We start from the raw sequence: 26,600 nt of genomic DNA, 5'->3' as shown, positions 1-26,600 counted from the left end.
ATTCAAATAATCCTTTGAATGCTTTGTTCATCTTATTCATCAAAACAATTTGACATTAATCAAATCCTTAAAATATGATCCAGCACTTTCTAGTGCTCTTATCTGATATAAACACATTATTTTGCATACTCTTATCCCCTGATCCCTAACTGGTAATAACCAGATCAAAGATCAACCTTTGAGAGTTCCATCTCACTCAATATCTAAGCCTCGAATTCTTACAAATCTACTAAGCCATTCAATACAATGCCCTCAATTCAACTCGATCCCCTGAAACCCTGGCTAATCCCCTGAAAACACATTCAGGAACTCACAGACTAGTCCAGCCTATCCTGATCCCACTGGCACAATCTAAGTGGTATCCATCACACTAGCTAAGAGTTCTATGCATTTCTCCACCATAAAACTCTAGCTCTCAAGCCCAAGAGATGCTATTCTTTCCTTGCCATTTAGCATTGCCCCACACTTAATTATCCAATCCATATCCAGGATCAAACCAAAGCCAGTCGTAACCAGCTTTATTAAAATCACTGATGAGTCATTTCCATAACTCAACTCATCTCTTAAGTTGCCAAAACAACACTGCATTCCCATCACAACATAACCATGTGATCAGCATATCAACTTTATGCCTCTCTATATGCAACAGACAAAAGGAATAGTATGGCACCAAAACCAATTAGCATAACTCAAAACTTAGAACCAGAAAACTGACCTGCCACTCCTGAGGAACTAGTCTCGGTCTCAGACTCTGACTGCCTCGGAATAAACACTTGAGCTGGAGTCGAGCTGTCTATCCCCCTTTCCTCATCCTTTAACACAGGGCACCTCTTCACAATATGCCCAACCATACCACACGCGAAACATGGCTTTGCTCGGCATTCTCCCAAATGATGCCTCTTGCACCGAGTGCATTCTGGGTAAGGCTTCTAGCTTTTCTTCTTGCTTGCTCCAATAAATGGAGATACCACTATCTGAGCTCCGTGCTCCCCAACACTCTTCTTCTCACTTCTTATGCTCTCAACAGCAAGAGCTTTCTCTACCACCTGAGCATAGGTAGAGACTTCATCCACTGGGGCAACTCTAATGCCCTGTGCTATTCCAGGATTCAATCCCTGAACAAAGCTTTCTTTCCGAGCCACATCTGTGGGTACCATGTCTAAAGCAAACTTGGTCAACCCATTAAATCTGCTAACATACTCGGATACTGATGCCTTTCCCTGAACGAGATTCGGAAACTCATTCATCTTAGCAGTCTTAGCTGCATCACAATAATATCTTTCGTTGAACAGCTGCCTAAATTCTTTCCAATCCATCACAGCTGTGTCTCGTGTCTGGGATATCACTTCCCGCCACGTCTGAGCATCATCTCGCAATAAAAATGTAGCACAGATCACCCTATCGTGACCTACTAGCCCCATACTGTCAAGAATGGAATTGATCATGCCCATCCATTGCTCAGCTCCGAATGGATCTAAGCCTCCCTCGAAGACTGGAGGGAAATATTCTTGGAATCTTCCACAGAGGAATTCCCATCTGCTCTCAACCCTAGGCTGAGCCAAAACTGGTGCCACTCCCGGCACAACATAGGCAGAGGTGCTCCCCAACAAATTTTGCTGTTGCCTCAGACACCTGATCTCTTCCTCATGCCTCTGCAATCTCAATTGCAAATCTGTGAACATCTGCTGAAAATTCTGAGGGGCAGATGAAGAACTCAACCCCTGGTTGAAACTCCCAGCCTCTACATAACCACCACCAGGCCTCATTATCTGCCTTGGATATACACCTGCTGTTTGAATCTACAATCAATAACTTGACCCATTAATCATAATGAGCATATCAAGAGCTTTCCCCCACTGGATAAATCTTACCACACCACAATCACAAACCACTTGCTGTGCTAAAATATGCCCACGACATTCATACATCAATCATGTTCCCTGCTCTTCCATCATTCACACCATGCCTCCAACTCCAGCATGCAAATATTACAACTATATATTCATGGAGCAGTTAATCATATGATCACTACCATATACATAATCACGGAGCATATAATCATATTATCAAGAGTCATGCTCTATCAAAATCTCATGCACCCTAGTACAATGTGCAGGAAAAGCATTTACATTCTATTTAAGCAGTTAAACACATAACTACAGAAATAGTTACCACTCCCTTAGTGAAGCTATCTTCAGTGATGAGTGTACATGCCCAGCTTGTCTTCAGGAACCCATAAACCTTGACAGGCTCTGATACCAAAATTGTAACGCCCCAACTCTAGGGACCGTTACGATGCACATTGCAAACAGTGCTAAACTCGCTAATCGAGTCATTTGGCCATAAACGTGTAACTAAGTATGATTAGTGGTTTAGGGATTAAAAATTTTGGTTAAGATATAACGTTTCACTAGAACATTTACTGTATACATTGGGATCCCAAAAATATAATTTAAAGGTCTATTATAAGAAAATATTTACAACAGGCCGATCTAAGCGGCAAAACAGGGTTCAACCCTAGTTCCTCTTTCAAACCTCGGCCATGTATTGGTCGAGCAGCTACATATGTACACGTCATCACCTAAGCTCTTCAACTCAAGGATGGTCCAGCTTTCTTTTGCCTTTACCTGCACCACAAAGCACCCGTGAGCCGAATCCAACCAGCAAGAAAACTCATATGCTTATAAACAGTCATATCATGATATCAAATCATATATGGCATGCCTAGCAAACATAATTCTATTCAGGCATGCAAATGAGTTCAAACAATGCTGGGGTATCCAGGATAAGAAATCCTGCCCTTTTGAATGGATGACTATCAAGTCAATCCTAATCAGATGAGTGTTTTAACACTTGAGGTTCTGGTAAACCATGTTGAGTGACCAACAAGCAAGTCACTACGGAGCTCAGCACCCAAAGCCATGCATATGATGATCAAAATGATCATACAGAGCTTATAGCTCTGAACAGATGAGTGATTATCACTTTGAAGTTCTAGAAAACCATACTGAGTGACTGACAAGCAAGTCACTAACTTAAACAAAAGAGTGGCTGCTGGGTAAGCCACTAGCCTTAAATAGATGAGAGACTGATGGGTAAGTCTCTAACTTAACAGATGAGTGACTGATGGGTAAGTCACACAAGCGCTTATAATATTCATCGAACTTGAGGTCGGTCCGGAATTAATGCTCTCTGAGTCATTCAATGCAGATATCGATTAGATCTAATCTTTGTTGGCTTGCGTTGAACACGCTAAGGCCGTCCTGACTTATGAGTCAGCACCGTGTGACCAGTGCCCAGTACCAATGCCGAACCTGACTAATGAGTCACAGCTTCACAGTTGTTACTAACACCTTTGCCAATTCTGACTAATGAGTCAGTACCATGCACAAGTAAGCATTGCCACCAAACACATGTCATATGTTAAATATTCAAACGTAGGGCATTCAGCATGCTTACTTAACAGTTGCTAGCATAATTATGATCATGAACAAACACAGAGACTCAAGCTCTGATCAATCTCATAATCATCATTCATGGCATGCCCTAATCACATGTTTCTCGTGCATCACATGCATCACACTTAATCATCCAGCATGCCTCAATAATAATCATATGAAAATGAGCAAGATTGCTAAGCATTCTTTATGCCATCAATGTTTACATTTAAACATCCAACATGCATCATAAATAGCCATGCATGTCACACATGGGGTGCAGTTTTCTTACCTTCGGTCCAAGCATAGGTTACCAACAAACAAGCCACAAGAACAATCTCGATTCCAAACCTCTAGTGATAACCTAGTCACAACCACAAATGGTGATCCAATGAGTTCAAGTTCTAATACCAATCCTTGAACGAAAACTTAGCCTCCAAGACATCAATCTTCACTAATCTGAGTAGTAGGAATGATCCCGAGACGAAAAGGGAACTTTTAGGGGGAGAGAACATACAGAATGTTCTTTTTATTTCTTAAAAGGTTACTTCAAGCTTAAGTAGCTTCCAATAAAACCTAGTGATCGGGGTCCCGAAAACACCCCCGGGGACATTATAGTCAAAACTTCCAGAATTTCCCCCTGATCTTACTAACTCCCAATTTATCACCAAATATTAATTCCCATTACCCAATAACCCGGTAATGCTCTAAATACCCCTTGACTTACTCCAAGTCAAGCTTAAATCCCGTTGTGACTTTCCCACTAACTTACCTCCTAGGATCGTCTTGTGCTGGGTAACCCTGGCATAACCAAATAATAACAAAGCACCACACCCATTTCACATATATGCCAGAAATGCCCGAAATGGCCAAAATATGGAAATCACCCAATTAATCACAAATGGGTTCACATGCATATTTAATACACCTAAACATGCATATTATCATTAAATAACACAGTAAAGCAATTATGGCCCTCCCGACGTCCTAATCAAGGTCCTAAACCTTATTAGGAAATTTGGGCCATTACACAGTTCATGGAACAGCTGGCCGCCTTAAAGAAAGTCACGGACCTCCTGGCCCGCAAGTAGGAGGGAGACGACACTAATTCCAACAAGGGAGACAAGGAGCCCTGCGCCAGGCATATCCTGGATGTGGTGCTCCCCAAAGGATTCAAGATGTTGAGTCTATCCGCCTACACTGGGAACACCGACCCCAGGGATCATCTGTCCCAGTATAACCGATTAATGACTGTGGCCCATGTCAACAACGACGGCAAGTGCCTCTGTTTTTCAATCACTCTAGGCTGGCCTGCAGAATGGTGGAAGAGACTCAAGCCAGGATCCATCCAATCCTAGTCAGGACTACAATCGGCATTTCGCAAACAATTTGTGGCCACCATGACAATGGACATGCAAATCAGTGCCATCGCCAACATTAAATAGCTCCCCACTGAGACATTAAGAGCCTATATCCAGCGTTTCACCGAAGAGGCCTCCAAGACCAAGGTGGACGATGGGCAGTGCCTGGTGGCAATGCAATCTGGGATCCGGGCTGGATCCCCCCCTCTGGGAAGATATGCAGCGTAGCAAGGCGACTACCCTAGAGGATTTCATAAGGAGGCCCCAAGGATTTATTAACTGGGAAGAGGCCCAAATCCAGGCGTTCGGATGGCGGCCGACACCTCAGCCCAATGCCCAAGCATTTTCGGGATACAGAGTGCAGTTTCCGGCACAGCAATACGCTACTCCCCTGCTTGCACCAGGATCGGCAGCCGCGCCTGGGATGACCTTCGCCACGCCCACAGTTTATGGCCCTGCCTGTTCGGGGTATGCCCCGGCCCGATCCACCCCTTTTTTCGGATACGGAGTCGCACCAATCGGGTACAGCGCCGCCGCTGTCGGGGCCCAGCCGTCCCAGGCGGGGGGAACTGAGGTGAGTGTGAACCCCTCCCGGGGGAAAAGATCCGGCAAGGGCCAAAACTGGCCCGAGCCGGCTAAGAAGGGCAAGAGGGGCTATGAGCCCCAATACTTGGAGTACACCAACCTAGTGGACACCAGGGAGAACATCTTCTTGGCCATGGAAAGGGCGGTTCATTACCAGAAGCCAACCTCCATGTTCAAAGGAGGAAGGAATCCGAGAGATACTAGCAAGCGGTGAGCCTACCATAAGGAGGTGGGCCACACGACTGAAGAATGCCGACAGCTCAAGGATGAGATCGAAAATTTGATCAAGTTGGGGCATCTCCACCAGTGGATCAGGATGCCCGTGGGAGTTCTGGGCCTGTCAGCAGTCCCCGGACAGCCCACGATCCCAGGTGCACCTGGAGCGTATCCGCCTCAGGGAGGGTACGCAAAGGTTCTGACAGAGTAGGCCCCTCAGGGGGGCCCCGCTGTGCAAGCACCCAAGCCTGGAATGCCCTATTCGTCTGGGACCACGCCCCCCCGAGTAGATGGCCATGTGGCCACCATCTCAGCGGGCCTCATTTAGGAGGGCCGTCCCGGAATGATAAAAAATGCTACCTTAGCGAGCTCGACCACGATCAAGAGGTATGCGCTCTGGTCCAGGCCCCGGCTCAGCGCCCGAAGCTGATGAACCTCCCATCACCTTCACGGAAGACGACGCCCGTAACGTGCATTTCCCGCACCATGACCCTCTGGTCATAGACGCCCAGATCGCCAATAAATTGGTGTCCCGGGTACAGGTGGATGACGGAAGCTCCGTCAACATTCTGTTCAAGCCCGCCTTCATCACGATTGATTTAACCGAAATAGATCTGGCCTTATGCCCCACCCAGATCTACGAATTCAACGGGGATGCAATACTCCTTATGGGAGAAATCCTGTTGCCCGTAACTTTGGGGAACAAGATGTAATGCTCGTTCAAGTTCTGTACGTTCGTAGTAATGGACTATCCCACTGCTTATAATATCATTTTTGGTCAGCCCGCGTTGGTCGAGTTCGGGGCTATCACCTCCATCCATCACCTATGCATGAAGTTCCCTTGCAATATCGGAGGAGTGGGAACAGTCCAGGGAGATCAGAAGAGAGGCTAAAAATGCTACCACGTGTCCGCCCCGCCTATCTACATGGTCCGGGAAAAACCCCATGAGGGAGTCGTCGGCCCGGTTCCACCTCCTCCAGCTGGAAGGATTGTTCGGGAAGAGGACGAGCTGGACCCACGGATAGGAGATGACCTCGTACTGGAACCCATGGACGAGATTGAAGAGGTGTGCATCAGTGACACCGACCCGACCAGGGTAATCAGAATCGGGAAGAATCTGACAGCAGAGGTCCTGTTAGGAGTGTGTCCTAAAAGCATGTAAAAGACATTTGTTTTTTCTGTGAATAAATAAATACAATGGTTTATTATCATTGTTATATTTAGATTGTTAAATTATTGTTTGAATAATTTTGTAAATATCAGAAAAATTCCATATTCATTATTGAGGATGTGTTCTTGTATTAGTAGAAGAGAATTAAGATCGCATGAATGAATAAAAATAGTCAACAACAATAAATTAAAGTTATGAAATTCTTTAATTGGAGTTGTAAGTACAGTTTACTGAGTATCATAATGATACAAATAATCTAAATTCAGATTATTGATGTGGTAAGACATCTCGGTAAATGTGCTTTATATAATATGATTATATATGACATGGACCGATATGAATTAAAGTCTTTATCCAAAAAAAATTTAATAATAAAGACTTGTAATTCATATCATAACTGATGATCATTTATAGATCAACCTAAATCCTGAGTGTTCATGAACTCATGTTCATGTTTATTAAATCCTTTTATTCATTCGTTAAGGTCTCTTCAAAGAATGAGGCTAATGACTTTTGTTTCGGAGATTTAATATCATGGATGGCTGGGAACATGTATCAACAATACGAAATCTAATCTTTCCTAACAGATCGTATATTAGTTCCCTTAAGGGTTAATTCTGGAATTGAATGATTTTGAGCTCAAATCTATAATTAGATTATAGATTAATTATTCACTAGTGAATTAATGGTACTTAAGGAATAAGAAGTAAATTAGAAAGGTAAAATGGTAATTCTTCCATTCTAATTTATGAACTAATTAATTAGAGGGTTGAACTATTGTAAGATGGTTATATCAATGGATGACTTAAGAAAAGATTTATGTAAAAGTATATCTATAACATAAAGAGTGCAATTCTGAATTTATAGTGGAGAAATATCAGAATTAATAAATTAACTATTATAATTAAAGAGTTTAATTATTTAGTTTCAATTTATTGGAGCTTAATGTTATAGGTCCATGATCCCCGAAATGGCTCAAACAAACACTGACAAAGGTAAATACAAAAATAGGCAAAAAGGACTTATTTGATAAGTAAAATATTCTTCTATGCATCAAACATAATTATTGTATAATTATGTGTAATTAATTAATTAATTATTTGATTTAACAAAAATATAATTAATTTTGAATTAATTTATTATTGGGATTTTTGGTATTTAAATAATAATAAAAATTGGGAAAAATCACATGCCATCACTGACATGTGGTACACGTGTAGCACAGTGCACAGTCACTGTGCTACACGCATAAGAGATTGAGAAAGTTTCTTGGTTCCACAATTTTAGTTATTTAAATATTAAATAAATAATGAGATATTGTAATATGATTAAAATATTATTATTTAAAAAAAATTTGATAACTGATTAGTTATTTTCAAATTGTTTAAAATAACTAAGATTTTATTTTAATATATTGGATATATTAAATATAGGATATCAGTTTTTTCAAAACGTAACTTTTCAAGGATAGAAAAATATCTAGAAATCTCTCTGAGAGAAAGAGAACAGTGAAATATACAAAAGTCATTGTTCTTTACAATACCCAGGTCCAAACTTTATCATATCTCATGTGTTGAGAACATCTGATAAATAGATTTTGCCTATTATTTGTATAGCGAGCCCACACTCATTCTTTGTGTGCTGAGAACATTTTGGAAGATCTTGGTGTGAGATCTCAATGATTTTTCCATACAAAAAGATAGCAGCAAGGAAGGACTTGAGGTGATTTTTCTATTCATGTCTTTGATTCAATATATATATATATATGCATGTGGAGAAGTAGATCTAGAATTCTTATGGGATTAAATTAACAATTTGATTGTTGTTCTCCTGCGTATAATCTCTGATTTGATTAATAAAATCCAACAAATGGTATCAGAGCAATCTGCACATATATATATATTGAATTTGTGTGGGTTTACTTTTATGCATTTATTTATTTTGATGAATGAATGGATGGCTTAATATGATTGAATGCATGGGAATGTTGAATAGTTAATTGTATGGTGTTTTTGGGTTAGGATTTGTTTATGATTAGATCATTGTGTAAGCCATTAAAGGGCATAGGATTTATGTAATTTTATTTGGTTTTTGACACCATAAAATTGTAATTCCGATCACACAAAAGTCAGAATGGAGCCTGGGATTCAGAATTCAGCCACCGCTCCTCCGAGGCTGCCCTCCGAACTGCTGCCGAGACGTCGTACGGACGTCTGTACGGACGGAACCGTACGGTTCCGTACAACCCGACTCCGACAGCCCCGTTTGATGCCACATGTCCCCGTTCTACTCGTCCAGAATTTTTTTTTTGTTATTTTTTTTTTGAAATTTTTAAATGTTAAATATCCTATTTATTATAAATTTGACATTTAAATAATGCGATAATTTTGTTATCCTAACAAACATTTTTTTTAAAATCTTATTTCAAAATTTAATTTTAAAAATAATATATTTTATTTAATTATTTCAGTTTCTAATTTTAATTAAAAGTTGTTTTAATTAAAAAGAAAAATAAAAATAATGATTATTTAAAAGTTTGTTTTAATTAATCAAAATAATTAGAAAATTGTTTTCTTATTATTATTCTGGACCAACAACGACACATATCCTACCGACAGTAAAGTAAAGAAGCCCGATGGAGATCAATGCGGTTTTATTTTATTTTTAATTTTATAAAGTGGTTGTAAAATTAGAAATAACCAAAAGCACCCGTTTCAACATTTATTTTTTATTTATTTATTTAAATAATTATTTTAATGTGATTGATAACATGTTCATGCATTTTATGCCATACATAAAAACCCACACAGTCATAATCATGCATCTCATTAGTAGAAACATGATTATTAGGATTGTCCTATATGTTTATATGAATTGTTTTGCGAAATCGATTGCATGTAAATTACTTAGTTTTATTTTGAAAACTTGGTAAAATATCACACCAATTTTGAAGTCTTTATGACTTATTTCCTTTAAACCAACTTTATTTTAAAAATATTTTTTTAATAAAGTTTAGATGAACATGATTGGTAATTTAAAATTGGATATGGACTTAGAAACTCGCTTTCTTTCCAATTTTAATTATTTTCATAAGGTTTAAAGTTGTTATAATTAATTTGGAATTAATTAGGTTAAAAACACTTATTTCAAAATAGTGAGTGGGAGAGGATTTATATCTCAAACATAACCCGTGGTCTCCATTATTAATATAACACCATGAGATATGAATAGCGCCTCGCGACGGCTTTGTTTTCGTCCCCCTAAGGAAGGTGTCTAGACATATCAATAGCAATGTTGTATTTCTTACATAGATATGAACTAATGATGTATTTTAGGCTTGACCGACCCTAAGGCGGCATGTCCTAAGTTAAGTTATGAACTCTGAAATAATGGGTTACATTCACAAAGCTATGATTAAGCTTTTGCAGTGGATAATCATAACTTGACCAAACTAAGCGGTGCTTTAATGTTTAAAAGATAAAATAAATAGTTATTTTAAGCTTTAAACAATAAAGATAAGAATGTCTTATAAATTCTCTTAAATTAATTTGACTGACCCTAAGGCGGCACTTTAATTGTTAGAAAATTTTATCGTGGAAATTAATCTTTATTTTATGTGTTTTAATTGTGCTCATGCATCACGTTTAATTTCCGAAACTTTGATATTTATTTTTCTAAATATAATAATATTTATTTGTATTTATTTATTGCCAGCAATAATGTCTATTGGTGAATTACACACCGATGCCTTTCTCAAATCCTTGGTTTTTGAACCTGAAAATATGCAACACTGGTTTTGAGGCATGTTGACCATTTTTTCTTATAAGAAGATGATGTCAACAGTCTGTGAAAAACCTCCAACAGAACCACCTCTAGCTACTAGCTATGAAGCAGAAGAAAAGTATGCAAATTGGATGAAATTTGATCGGTTGGCACGTTATTGCATGCTTTCAAACATGCCTGACGAAACAAAGGAAAAATATATAACTATGACTCAACACTTGAGATGTGGCGAGCAATGACACAGGAAGTCTTTGCTGAGTGTCATCGTTTATATCAAACGAAAAAGGTAAATAAGATTTACATATATTTTTTCAACTTTGAATAGTAGATTCAAATACTATGAATATCATATTCAAATTTTTGGATAGTAGATTCAAACATATATGCCATTGATCTATTTTTCTTTTGTTTTTCCTTTCGCAGAATCAGAACCCTGACAAGGAGGAAGAGACTGATGAGGATTTGAATAGCAAGTAAAGAGCTGGAGAAGTTGGAGAGTAGTTTTTATTTAGTAATTTTATTGTTAGCTGAACAATTTAAATTTCTTTATTTTGTTTTAGAAATTTTAGATTTCTTTAAACAAATAAAACTACAGTCTAGAAACCTAGTTTATTATTAATAATTTTGATTATTAATGTTTGGAAACTTATTTCTAATTTTTGCATAACATTTATTTCTTTTATTAATAAAGTAGTTATTATTTAAAGAAATTATCTATTTACTTGTTATGAAAATGCTTTGGGATAAACAAAGTTTACATACTTATACTGAATTACAAATTTTTTATAATTCTGAATTATTTAAAAACAGCTAATCCTAGATCTATTAAACTGATTCCAATAGTGAAACATATCTGTAGCACTTGAGATTGGACCATATTGTTCTAGACGAAAAAAATAGGCTTGTAAAGGATAGTCCTTTAAGAGAACCATTTATTGGATCTCTCCCTGTTTGTAGATCCTGTCTAGAAAACAAAATGACCAAGAGACCTTTCTCTGCTAAAGGTTCAAGAGCCACAGAACCACTTCAGCTAGTACATATGGATGTTAGCGGTCCACTTAATGTATAAGCAAGAGGAGGTTATGAATATTTTGTCACTTTCATTGACGATTATTCAAGATATGGTTGCCTATATTTGATGCAAAGAAAATCTGAAACTTTTAGAAAGTTCAAAGAATTTCAAGTAGAGGCTGAAAAGCAACTAGGTAAATCACTAAAAGCACTTCGATCTGATCGAGGAAGAGAGTACTTGGATTGTGAATTCAAGAACCATCTACGTGAGCATGGCATTCAATTCCAACTCACTACACCTGAAGCGCCACAATAAAATGGTGTTTTAGAAAGACAGAATAGAACGTTATTAGATATGGTTAGATGAATGATGAGTTTCTCATCATTACCACTGTCATTTAGGGGCTATGTAATTCAATGTGTTCTATACAAATTGAATGATGTTCCATCTAAGTCTATCCAAAAGACACACATAGAATTATGGAATGGTTGTAAACATAGTTTACACTATTTTCGAATTTGGGGGTGTCCTGCATACATGCTTAAAAGGACAGACCGGGAAGTTGGAAACACGCTATGAAGTGTGCATGTTTGTGGGATATTCCAAAGAGACTAGAGGTGGAATTTTCTATAGTCCAAAAGAAAATAAAACATTTGTATTGACAAATGTAACTTTTCTTGAATATGACTGTATTAATAACCACAAACCTCGCAGTAAGGTTGTACTGGAGGAGATGGTCTCAAATGAAGTCGCAAAGTCACCAGCAACAATTAATGATAAAACAACCAAAGAAACCACAATTCCTGAAAAAGGAAAAACCAGTGCAACGTCGTATTGGGAGGATTGTGAGACAACCTATTCGCTATGAACATGAGGCGCACATTCTTGTATCAAATACTGAAAAGGACGATCCATTGACTTTTAAAGAAGCAATGGAAGACCCTGATGTTGATAAGTGGCAAGATGCCATGAATCAAGAAATGGAATCAATGTATTCCAATTCAGTCTGGGAACTTGTAGATCTGCCTGACAATGTTAATGCCATTGGATGCAAATGGATCTACAAGAAGAAAAGTGGTGCAGATGGAAAGGTAGAGACCTATAAAGCAAGGCTTGTGGCCAAAGGCTACACACAGAGAGAGGGTGTGGACTATGAAGAAACATTTTCTCCTGTGGCCATGCTTAAGTCCATTCACATACTTTTATCCATAGCTGCCATCTATGATTATGAGATATGGAAAATGGACGTCAAGACAGCCTTTCTGAATGGCCACCTTGATGAAACTATTTATATGGAGCAACCAGAAGGGTTTATAAAGAAGGATCAAGATAAAAAAGTATGCAAGTTGTTGAAATCCATATGTGGATTGAAACAAGCATCAAGATCTTGGAACATAACATTTGATGAAACTATTAAAACATATGGTTTCGAACAAAATGTTGATGAAGCATGTGTTTATAAATACATCAAAGGAAAAATTGTGGTTCTTTATGTTGATGATATCCTACTCATTGGGAATGATGTAGAGACATTATCAAATGTAAAGATATGGTTGGCTGACAAATTCCAAATGAAAGATTTGGGAGAAGCGAGCTATGTTCTAGGCATTAAAATTCTAAGAGATAGAAAGAACAAGCTCCTAGCACTTTCACAAGCAAATTATATTGATAAAGTGGTTGAAAGATTCTCTATGGAGAATTCCAAAAAGGGTCAATTGTCGACCAGACATGGAATTACTCTTTGCAAAGCTCAGTGTCCAAAGACACCACAAGAGCAAGAGGATATGAGAAAGTATCCCTATGTATCAGTTGTAGGGAGCCTTATGTATGCAATGTTATGTACTAGACCTGACATATGTTATGTAGTAGGGATCGTCAGTTGTTATCAATCAAATCCAGGTTTGGAACACTGGATTGCGGTGAAACATATTCTCAATTATCTCAGGAGAACGAGAGACTATATGCTAGTATATTCGGGTAGTGACCTCGAACCTACTGGATACACTGACTCAGATTTTCAATTTGACAAGGATAGTAGAAAGTCTACTTCTGGGTCAGTATTCACTCTTGGTGGTGGAGCAGTTGTCTGGAGAAGTATTAAGCAATCCAGTATAGCTTATTCAACCATGGAAGCTGAATACATAGCAGCTTGTGAAGCAGCTAAGGAAGCAGTTTGGCTCAAAAAGTTCTACTCTGATCTGAAAGTTGTTCCAGAAGTGGAGAAACCACTTGTTCTTTACTGTGACAACAATGGAGCAGTGGCTAATTCTAAAGAACCAAGAAGCCACAAGAGGGGAACGCATATAGAGTGCAAATACAACTTAGTCAGAGAAATCATACATAGAGGAGATGTGTCCATTCTGAAAATCGCATCAGAACACAACCTGGCAGACCTGTTCATGAAGACGCTTCTAGCAAAGCAATTCGAGGGTCATGTACGTAATATGAAATTGAGAGAAATGCCTCACTTGCTTTAAGTACAAGTGGGAGATTGTTAGGAGTGTGTCCTAAAAGTATGTAAAAGACATTTGTTTTTTCTGTGAATAAATAAATACAATGGTTTATTATTATTGTTATATTTAGATTGTTAAATTATTGTTTGAATAATTTTGTAAATATCAGAAAAATTCCATATTCATTATTGAGGATGTGATCTTGTATTAATACGAGAGAATTAAGATCGCATGAATGAATAAAAATAGTCAACAACAACAAATTAAAGTTATGGAATTCTTTAATTGGAGTTGTAAGTACGGTTTACTAAGTATCATAATGATACAAATAATCTAGATTCAGATTATTGATGTGGTAAGACATCTCGGTAAAGGTGCTTTATATAATATGATTATATATGACATGGACCGATATGAATTAAAGTCTTTATACAAAAACCATTTAACAATAAAGACTTGTAATTCATATCATAACTGATGATCATTTATAGATCAACCTAAATCCTGAGTGTTCATGAACTCCTGTTCATGTTTATTAAATCCTTTGATTCATTCGTTGAGGTCTCTTCAAAGAATGAGGCTAACGACTTTTGTTTTGGAGATTTAATATCATGGATGGCTGGGAACATGTATCAACAATACGAAATATAATCTTTCCTAACGGATCGTATATTAGTTCCCTTAAGGGTTAATTCTGGAACTGAATGATTTTGAGCTCAAATCTATAATTAGATTATAGATTAATTATTCACTAGTGAATTAATGGTACTTAAGGAATAAGAAGTAAATTAGAAAGGTAAAATGGTAATTCTTCCATTCTAATTTATGAACTAATTAATTAGAGGGTTGAACTATTGTAAGATGGTTATATCAATGGACGACTTAAGAAAAGATTTATGTAAAAGTATATTTATAACATAAAGAGTGCAATTCTAAATTTCTAGTGGAGAAATATCATAATTAATAAATTAACTATTATAATTAAAGAGTTTAATTATTTAGTTTCAATTTATTGGAGCTTAATGTTATAGGTCCATACTCCCCGAAATGGCTCAAACAAACACTGACAAAGGTAAATACAAAAATGGGCAAAAATGACTTATTTGATAAGTAAAATATTTTTCTATGCATCAAACATAATTATTGTATAATTATGTGTAATTAATTAATTAAGAATTAATTAATTATTTGATTTAACAAAAATATAATTAATTTTGAATTCATTTATTTTTGGGATTTTTGGTATTTAAATAATAATAAAAATTGGGAAAAATCACATGCCATCACTGGCATGTGGTACACGTGTAGCACAGTGCACAGCCACTGTGCTACACGCATAAGAGACTGAGAAAGTTTCTTAGTTCCACAATTTTAGTTATTTAAATATTAAATAAATAATGAGATATTATAATATGATTAAAATATTATTATTTAAACAAAAATCTGATAACTGATTAGTTATTTTCAAATTGTTTAAAATAACTAAGATTTTATTTTAATATATTGGATATATTAAATATAGGATATCAGTTTCTTCAGAACGTAACTTTTCAGGGATAGAAAAATATCTAGAAATCTCTCTGAGAGAAAGAGAACAGTGAAATATACAAAAGTCATTGTTCTTTACAATACTTAGGTCCAAACTTTATCAGATATCATGTGTTGAGAACATCTGATAAATAGATTTTGCCTATTATTTGTATAGCGAGCCCACACTCGTTCTTTGTGTGCTGAGAACATTTTGGAAGATCTTGGTGTGAGATCTCAAGGATTTTGCCATACAAAAAGATTGCAGCAAGGAAGGACCTGAGGTGATTTTTCTATTCATGTCTTTGATTCAATATATATATATGCATGTGGAGAAGTAGATCTAGAAATCTTATGGGATTAAATTAACAATTTGATTGTTGTTCCGCTGCGTATAATCTCTGATTTGATCAATAAAAACCAACAGGTCCGGGCCGCAATCATTGCCCAGGTAAAGGAGAACCAGGACATCCTAGCCTGGTCTCATTCGGATATGATGTGGATTGACCGCAACATCATCTGCCATGCCTTGAACATCGACCAAGATGCGACCCCGGTCCAGCAAAAACGAAGGCCCCTAGGAACGAAAAGGGCAGAGGCCCTCAAGCTAGAAGTTTGAAAGATATCTTTGATCAACTTCATCCGTGAAGCTATTTATCCCGTATGGCTGGCCAACCCAGTTCTGGTACCAAAGCCGAACGGGACTTGAAGGACATGCATCGATTTCACGGATCTCAACAAGGCTTGCCCTAAAGATTGCTTCCCGCTTCCTCGGATCGATCAGATGGTGGATGCGACGTCCGGGTACGAGGTCTTGAATTTCATGGATGCCTACTTAGGCTACAATCAGATCTCTATGCATGTAGCAGACCAGGAGCATACCAGTTTCCAGATCGACAAAGGGGTATGCTGCTACATCATCATGCCTTTTGGGCTAAAAAATGTCAGAGCCACCTATCAGAGGCTAGTCAACAGAATGTTCCGGGCCCTGCTGGAGCGGAACATGGAGGTCTATATTGACGACATGCTGGTCAAATCCAAAACCTCCTGCAAACATTCTGACGACTTGGCTGAGGCCTTCGTGATCATTCGAAAGTATGGGATGAAGCTGAATCCCAAAAAATGCACTTTCGGTGTGTCACCTGGGAAGTTCCTAGGGTTCATAGTGAGTTTCCGAGGGATAGAAGCCAATCCGAAAAAGATTGGGGCACTGGTTGAAATGCCCTCTCACCGGAAGCACAAAGATGTGCAAAGTCTGACCGGGCGGATAGCCGCTTTAAGCCGTCTCGTCTCGAAGGCCATGGACAAGTGCATCCCGTTCTTCAACGTTCTTCAGGGAAGCCAGCGTATCGAATGGTCATTCGAGTGCGAAGAAGCTTTTCAAAAGTTGAAAGAGCATCTAACCCAAGCACCAATATTGGCAAAACCGGTGGACGGGGAGCCGCTATACCTCTATTTGGCTGTGACCGAACACGTGATCAGCGCCGCACTAGTGCGGGAGGACGGGAAAACCCAACTCCCGGTGTAATACATGAGCAAGAGGTTATTGGGGGCAGAGTCACGATATCCGGTAATTGAAAAATTGACATTTTGTCTGCTAATGGCGTCCCGGAAGCTCCGGCCTTACTTTCAGGCCCACGCCATAAAAGTTCTGACCAACCATCCTTTGCGGCAAGTGTTGCAGAAACCCGAATCATTAGGAAGACTCTTGAAGTGGGCTATGGAATTGAGTAAATTTGATATCGCTTACATACCTTGAGTCTCGATCAAAGGACAGGCCCTAGCCGACTTCATTCTGGAGTGCTCCGGGATCACCGAAGGGGACGATCCCGCAGCCCCCACGGCGCCCGTATGGAAGGTGTTCGTGGATGGAGCCTCGAATGAAAATGGAGCGGGGGCCGGAATCATCCTAGTGTCGCCACAAGGGCACCAGTTACAAAATTCCTTGTGTTTCCATTTTAAGGCATCGAACAACGAGGCTGAGCATGAGGCCATGCTGGTTGGATTGCGTCTGGTCCGGGAAGTAGGGGTCGCGAACCTAGAGATCTATAACGATTCCCAGCTGGTTGTCAGACAAGTCTCAGGAGAATACCAAACCAAAGGGGAAAAGATGGCTGCTTACGTGACTCAGACAAGAGAAATGCTGCAAACATTCAAGAGGCACTCCATCCGCCAGATCCCCAGGGAGCAAAACGTGTTCGCAGACACATTGGCGAAATCGGCCACTGATGTCGAGACGGAGCTTTCTGGGCAGGTCCCGATCAACCATCTCCCCATCCCTAGCATTCGAACCTCCGCGATCAACACCATCGACCACTCCACGTCCTGGTTGGGACCCATTATCCACTACTTGACAACCGGAGGAATGCCAGCAGACAGGGCCGCAGCCAGGAAGCTTCAGTACCAGGTCCACAGATACGTCATGATGGATGGAAAACTCTACCGCAGAGGGTTATCCATGCCATGTCTCAGATGCGTATCCAGGACCGAATTGTTCACAATCATGCATGAAGTGCACGAAGGCTTCTGCGGAGATCATACAGCCGAACTCAGTTTGTCCAAAAATATCCTGCACCAAGGATATTTTTGGCTAACCATGAAGAAAGACTGTGTTGATTACGTCCGCAAATGCGAGCACGCGAAGATCCCGTGAGCCCCTCCAACCGAAATAACCCTGATGACAAGTCCCTAGCCTTTCGCGGTATGGGGGATCGACCTAGTAGGATCGCTCCCGACTGGGAAAGGAGGGGTGAAGTACGCCATCGTGGCCGTCGACCACTATACCAAGTGGGTTGAAGCGGAGCCCATGAATACAATCACCTCGAAGAAGGCCTTGGATTTCGTCATCAACAACATCATATGCTGGTACGGGCTCCCCTACAAGATTGTGTCCGACAATGGAAAGTAGTTTGACAGCATCCACTTCATGGATTTCTGTGACAGTCATGGTATCGTCAAAAGCTTCTCCGCAGTCGCCAGGCCTCAAGCAAACGGGCAAGCAAAGGCCGTCAAAAAAATCTTGAAAGGAATATTGAAGAAAAAGCTCCAAGCCTGCAAGGGAAAGTGGACCGAAGAGTTTCCCCGCGTGCTATGGGCGTACCGAACCACCAAAAGAACGTCCACCGAACACACTCCTTACTCCATGGTGTACGGGTGGGAAGCCGTCATCCTAGTAGAAACGACCATCCCGTCCCACAGAAGAGACACGTACGATCCCGCCCAGAACCACGCCTTACTCCAGGAATCCCTTGATCTCATCGAGGAGATCCGAGAAGGGTCACAAGTTCAGTTGAAGATGTACCAAGGCAAGATCACTCGACATTTTAACTCAAAAGTAAAAAGCCGAAGGTTCAAAATCGGCGATCTAGTCCTGGAAGAGTCTTCCCTGCAACCCAAGATCCGGGAGTAGGGGTTTTGGGCCTGAATTGGGAAGGGCCGTATGAAATTCGACACGAAGTGTGCTCGGGAGCATACCGTTTAAAATGGCTCGATGGCACAGAAATCCCAAGGGCCTGGAACGTGGAACATCTCCGTAAGTACTATCAGTAGTCAGGAGAGCGTGTTTCAGTTTTATATTCTCGTTGTAAACAATGTACGCCTCAGGGCGATTCCTTAAATAATAATAATAGCATGTACAAAACGTCGTAAAGAAATATTGTCAAACAATGAAAGTTCCAATCTGCTTCCTTAATCAAGTGACCCAAGACCAGTCTTCGCTCACTTGAGGGGGGGGGGGGGGGTATCTCCGTTATGAAAAAATACGAGAACAAAAACAAAGCAGGAAATTAAAGGCCCAGGCCTAGTCCCAACCCAGACCGACAAGGTCTGGGGGGTACAAACCCAGTTGGACGCAAGGCTCAGGCCTAGTCCTGACCCAGACCGACGAGGTCTAGGGGGTACAAACCCAGTTGGACGCAAGGCTCAAGCCTAGTCCCGACCTAGACCGACAAGGTCTGGGGAGTATAAACCCAGTTGGACACAAGGCTCAGGCCTAGTCCAGACCCAGACCGACAAGGCCCGGTCCCGGCCCGAACGTACGCGGTCTAGGGGTACAATATACAGGACCTAAGGCTCAGGATGGTAACGGCCCGGACGTACGCAGTTCGGGGGTACAATATATAGGGCCTAAGGCTCAGGCCTGGTCTCGACCCAGACATGCATGTCCCAAGAATATAAAATACCTAAAACTTGGTTGACCATACGCGGTCCCAAATAACTAAATACCCATCCGCGTCATTCCTACAACATCATAGGATTATAAGAACGCAGACCCCCAGGTATAAGTTGTCTAAAATTAGTCTTAGAAATGGCCCAGGCCATGGGAACCTAACCCAGGGTTCAAAACATGCTAATCAACTAATCTCCGACGCTCCAAACCGTCAAACTTTCAACACGGGGAACTGGGCAAAGAAATTCAGGCATAATTATCAACTCCTTAATGGCCCAGGCTGTTGGAACCTGAGCAGCAGGATTAAAGCAAGCTGATAGGTTAAAAGCAGGAGTAATCTAGCCTAGGCCGTGGAGGTCCGAAGATGGATCACCAGGAGAGTTCCCGACCGTTGGAACCGAGACCAAACACTCAGCTCATTCATGCATAGTGGTAAAACACTTAGAGAAAGCTTAAACGAATGAGAACGGGAAAGCATTATACAAGAAACAAAGTAGATAAGAACACAAAAATTGTCTTAGATGCACCTGGGTCCATAAAAGTGTTACAAAATTAAAGAAAAAGAAAAATGAAAAGAGGTCCCAGGCCTAGGCTTCACCCTACCTTGACGTATCTAGGGCGGCTTCATTCGCCTCTTCCTCATGCAGGGGCTCCGCGTCTACTTTCTCCTTGGCCTCGAATTCAGCCCTCTTCGCGGCAAGGTCAGGGTAGAGCAGGAGGTTCATGTTTTTGTCCTGGAGCTAGGCCATGTAGATAGCCTCATCGAAGGTAACCTCCAACATGGCATCCGCCTTTTCTTTTTCGCGGCGGGTCTCATCGTGCGCCTTCACCTCCTTTTGGAGCAACTCATCCAATTCTTTCCCCAGGGACTCCAGATCTGTGATCCTCTCCCAATCCTGGGTATACTGGGCTGCGGCCGCCTCCTACAGAGCCTTTACTCGGAGGAGCTCCGCCTCTGGACTGGCCACCAGCATGCCGGTCTCGGCTTCTCTCTGGGACATATTCTCTTCAAGTTGGGAGATGACCAACATGTCTTGATTGGTGATGGTGGCATACCGCTTCAGTTGGAGGTTGGACATGGTATTCCCCACTTGATCCAGTAAGTCCACCGCGAACGGGGCTGTGTCCTGCCCCAGTTTGGGGTGGAAACCCGTCTTGGCGACCAACCAATCCACGATTGGCTGGGGGGCACTGAATGCCGCCGGACGCTCAGCAAATTCGACCTGACGACGAATCGTCAGGGCCTTGTAAACCTCCTCCCTTCTTTCCCAACCACTCTCCCAGGTCCAGGAAATTAATTTGGACTACTCATCCCGCAGGACTGCCTCCCCCTCCTCAAGTAAGGCCGGATGGACAGGGAGAGTCGACGCTGCCGGGAGTTCCTTGGCAGTAGGGCGACTCTCCCCGGATGACTCCCCGGTCGAACCAGCGTGTCTAGTCCTGGCCCTCTTGGTTCTGCCTCCACCGCGTCCAAGTCCTTGGCTCGTTTCTTGGAGCTCTGGCTCGCCGTTGGTTCCTGCTCCAGGTCAATCATCGAAGGGTGAGTGGGAAGATCAGGGACAGTTGCTGGGTCAACTGTCGTGATCGGAATCGTTGCCAGGGCCACCTCGGTGGATTAAAGCTCCGGCACTGGCGTCTGCCTAGGCGCGTTCCTAGCGGCTTTCCTGGTCGTGGCCCTCACCTTGGCAGCCCGGATCTCGAGGGCCTGCTTCATCTTGTCCACCAGGTTGGACATGTCAGAGTCTTCTGAAATATAGACAAATAAAAATGAGTGATCCAGGACGCACCCTTATCTGGGCCCCGGACCTGACTTAATTCTCCTAAGGAAAAAGATTAGACTCGTTCCCCTATGTCATCTGGGTGTTGAAAGTTCTCGTATTGAAGGAACCCGGACTAGTACATAAGGATTTTTGAGCCTACAGGAATGGGAGATGAAGGTCTCATTTCCCCTTCAGCCCCAAACACGGGGCCTCAGTGTGCTAGCCTATCCCTAACTAAGTGGCCAACTTGGGGAGCATAAGTAAAAATCAAAGGTAAGTTACCTCGCCCTGATATGCTAGCTCCGGGGATCCCCGCATTCGGCTGTGCCTCATTGAAGAGGGCTTCCAGCTCCTCAGAAGTGGTCGCCTCCCTCTGCTGAGCTTGGTCCCTCTTTCTTTTGGCCACGTCCACCAGGGCTGCGTCCTCCACAACCCTGATGTGTTCTAGGGTGAGCTCCTCCCTCAGTGCGGGATCTTTCTCGCATTGTATCCCTTGAAGGCTTGGGGCCTTGATTTTTTGGTGGGCCGTGAGCATCCCGACCTCTCGGAGGTTGTCAGTGGTGACGTAGCCCCCCACGTCCAAATCCTCCATGCTTAGCTCGGAGTAAAATTTCTTCCTGTCTAGGATGAACTAGGTGAGGGGAGTGTGGGCATAGGGTCCTGCCGCCCAAGACAACGAGTTAAGAGTGAGGAATAAAAAACCAAGACAAAATAGAAAAAAAGGAAGCTAGGGAGCGGGAAACCACTTACCCATTCGCTGGAAGTCCAGCATCAGCGTGGGGTTCTTTTCTATAGGAAACTCGGACGTCATGAACCAGTAATGTCTGACGTCCGAGGGATGCTTCCAGGTGCTGGTAGGAGCAGGGTCGTTGCCCCGCGGTTTAAGCCTGTAGAAGCCATCCAGGGTCTTGTCCTTGACGTTGACTTGCGGCTCGAGCTTGTAGAAGTACAAGACCTCTATCGGGGTTGGCTCCAGGATCTCCCTCGCGACACAGAAGATGCACCATCCCACAAGCAGTCAGTTTTCTTGGGGCAGAAGATGGAAAGGTGTGATCCCCACGAACGTCAGAAATCGCATGATATAGTCATGGAGCGGGAGTGTGGCTCCCGCACTGATGTGGCCTACGCTCTAGGCCCCGAATCCACCCACGGAGGTGTAGGCCTTCTCCTCTCTCCTGGCTAGGTTGTTATGGAACAGTCCGGGAGTCGACTCCACGCCCAAATGCTTCTCCAGTGCGTATAGCATCCGGTAGTTCCGGAATAGGTTCGACACCACATCCATCTCCCACCTGTTGCCTTTGGGAGTCTTGGACCCAGGCAGAGTGATAAGGCCCACGTTAACTTGCTCCTCTAAGTGAAGGGTGACACCCGAGGTCATGGCTAATGATTTGGGAGCAAGACAGAATAAAACAAACAAACCAAGAAGTCAGCACCAAAACCCAAGAAGGTTAGTTAAGGTACAGGGGCTCTCCTATGAACTGCTTGGAAGAGTCCCTTCCGGATCAGGTCCGGGATCACCAGGGATCCGCAAGATCCTAATCGGGAACAAAAAAGAAAGACTGCACTCCTAAGCCGGCCTATTACCACTTGTCCGAGAACCACCCGAACCCGAAGGGGTCCAGAGCAGCCCGGACCAGGTTTCCTTTCCCTAACACTCTAATTCTAAGCACGGGCAAAGTCTAGCAGCCTAAGCAGATAAGAAAAATAACATAAAATCTGTATATATATATGGATGTGTAAAGGGGAAAGTCAGAAAAGCTTACTGTAAATTGCTGGTTGTGAAAAATGGTGGTTGTCCAGTGACAATGACGGTAGAATCTTAGTTTTGTACTGTTGGAGGCGATTCAGCAGCTCGTCGAGAGGGCAGGCTGGTGTCGTCTGCTCAGGCAAGGGTGCAGATATCGGAATCGTTGGAAATAGGCGACGGCAAAGACGGAGCAGACGGTGTAAAATGTCGTCGGCAAGCTCGGTCATAAACAAATCCTTCAAGTTTCTATTCTGGCTCGAGAATGCAAAGGTTTCAAATGAAAGCCTGGGGGGTATTTATAAGAGCCAAAGTGCTGGTTTTGATCTAACGGTTGGGATCAATCCCCCCTATCAGATGGTCCAGGATCGTGCAGGGACATTAATGGATCCACTCGAGTACTGGATCACGGTACCCCCGAGGTGCGATCCCCGCCGCTCTGATCCAACGTCCCAGAAAGAGGAGCACCTCAAAGGCCGCCCCATCCTACGGTCCTCCTTGTAGCAGAAATAATAATGGGAAACGCTCGTGCGGATGGGACGCTTTGTGAACCGAGCCGACATAATAGCCCTAGCATAGTGACCCTTGAGGTATTTGCTGACCCTTCAGGATCAAGTCCCATCAATGCAATAGTTGCTAAGGGACACGTGTATCCCTCATAATGAACTGGGGCCTTCGTAAATGGACCTGGACCCTGGTAAACGGTCTGGGCTCGTGGGACACGGTCCAGGTCAACATAGCAGGCGGTAGCTACACACTCGTCCAGCGCGTAGTGCCCCTTGCCGTGGACCCATCACTTTGGAAACGAACCGGGAAATGCCGGGAAGATCCGAGACTGAGACAAGCCTCCACTGCGCAAGCCCAGATGAAGGCTTGGGGGTAAAGCGTTTCCTTCAGAGTGCCTGGGTCCACGCTTCATGCCCGTAGGCTGCACGAATGAGTTTGGGCCCAGACCAGGCCCGTTTGGCAAAGAGTAAAATAGACGTTGGCATCCCAAGTCTAGATGAGGCCCAAAGGGCATCCGGGGAGTGCCGTCCGGGATGCTGATACGGGAGATGGTATGTGCGTGGCTTCCAGATGACAGTCGGGATCGCAGTGGATGATCCTGGAGCTTGGCAAATGGTTCGGAACCCTGGTGGAATAATCCGAGCACCTAGTAAATGTTATGTGCTCCTGGTAAACGGTTCGGGCTCTTGGTAAACAGTTCAGGCTCATGGTAAATGATCTGGGCCCCTGGTAAATGATACGGGACCTGATTAATGAAGGGGGATATGGGTAAACGTACCCGGGTCGGTTCTCCGAGGTTGGCAAGGTAAAGCGTCCGTGACCTTGGCTTCGTCCCATGAAGCGTGGGGGTTGTCCCCGCGCTTCACTTGCAGAAAAGGCTACCTCGGGATTGTACGCCATTGGTTCAGACCTGCGCTGCCACTACTCTGACCGATCTTGTCCCCTGAATCTGCCTTGTAACCCAAGATCCCCAGACCAAAGCTCCAATTTGTCGGATGACAGATGTGGTTTGGACTGGCCCAGTGGGCTCATATTAGTGTATTTTCTATGTTTTAATCCTCTGTATTGGGCTTCCATTAGAGAAGTCAGCGTTATTTATACCCTTATTGGGCCCGGGTCAGCCCGGCCCAATCCCAGTGCACCCATAAACCTATAAATACAAGTAGAAGGGCATTGAGGAAGGGGGATCTCTGGCTTGTAAGCAGTTACTCTGCTGAAACTTGTAGAAAACTCCATTGTTATATATTCTCTAAGCTCTAATATAATTGTCTCGTGGGCTAAGGCTCATTAAGGCCCCAACCACGTAAAAAATTTGTCTTTATTCCATAAATCCTTTCTTCTAGGCTCTCTAATCTTCTATTATTAAGGTTTTTGAAAAACTCGGTAAACAATCGTGAAGGTAACTGGTTACAATTAGGTTTGAAAAAAATATATGAAAAAAAACTAGTTGCGATAGTAACTGGTTACCTAGCCAGACTTGAAAACAAATAGGATCCAAACAAAAACTCTAAAATGATCATAATTGTAACTAGTTACAGCTAGGTTTGAAAAATAAACAGATCTGAAAAAAAAATAGTTACGATGGTAACTCGTTACTATAGCGTTCCAAATTTGCTAATAAGGCTTAGTGCCTTGATTAGTGTGCCGAGAGGGCAATACTTGATTTAATTATGTTAATATGTGAATTAAATAATTATGTGATTAAAAATGCATGTTTAGGTGAATTAAATATCATGTGGGCCCAATTTTGTTAATAGGGGCATAACTATAATTTTGGCCCGTTGAGGGCATAAATGTGAATTATATGTATATTATGCTTGATACCACAAGATTATGGTGATATATTTGTGATGCGTGATCCGAGACGGTCCTAGGGAGTGGAATAAAAAATAGTCACAACGAGGTCGAATATTCGGCTCGAGGTAAGCCTAGGGGTATTTTGGGAATGTAGCACGTGTTTGGGGTTACTGGGTAATGGGTATTAATTTAGCGATTTTTAGGGCATGTCGGGATTAAATGGGAATTTATAGGAACACTAGAGGAATTAGCGAGATGAGGCAAATGACGGGATTGCCCTTGGGGCCGTTAAAGGGCAAGTGTTGGTCTAAGGGGCGTTTTGGTCATTTTGAGGTAAGTGGTAGCTTAGGATAGGCTAGGTGACTCTGAGAAACCACTAGAACCAAGTAATGTCTCAACCCTCACTCTCTCTCACATTTTTCTCTCTATCTTGGTCTTTGGAAAAGTTTTGAGAATTTTGAAGAAATTGCCCCGAGGTTGAGGATTTTAGGCTGGGGAGTTGGGGGAAAAAAAGCTAGAAGAATTGAGGAACTAGCTCAGGGTTGAAATCACTATAGAGGTAAGGTTTAGAGTAAGCTTTGATGTTAAATTTCTCTATTTGTTTAGAGTTTTGGGGTTTAAACTCAAGTGGCTGAATTTAGGTTGTAATGATGTTTTTTGTTCATATTTTTTCGTTTATGAATTGCTCTGAGTATAGTGAAAGTGTTTTGGGGCTCAATTTGGGCATTAGAGCATGTTTGAATCGTTTTATAGGAGGTTTAGAGATCTGAAAATGGTGGAAATTCTGGGTTCGCGGGGTCACGTCGTGGCCCGCATGAACTCAGGGGCCTTGGGGGTTCGCCGAATCCCCTTTGCGCCGCGACCCTAGGAAGGGCGCGCCGTGACGCGTGTCCCTGAAATTTTAGGCTTGGCTCTCTGACTTAGAGAGGGTCGTGGCCCTAATTGCTGGGGCACTGGGGCCCCAATAGGGAATTTTGGCCAATTTAGTGTTCCAAGCTTGGGAACCCAAATGTTAAGGCTCGGGAAGGATTCTACTACCCGGCTTAGTAGAATTTGAGGTCCCGGAGGCTAGTATATT

This window comes from Humulus lupulus, chromosome 7 (genome assembly GCF_963169125.1).
Source record: "Humulus lupulus chromosome 7, drHumLupu1.1, whole genome shotgun sequence".
NCBI classification, from domain to species: domain Eukaryota; kingdom Viridiplantae; phylum Streptophyta; class Magnoliopsida; order Rosales; family Cannabaceae; genus Humulus; species Humulus lupulus.
This window is presented reverse-complemented; position numbering follows the sequence as displayed.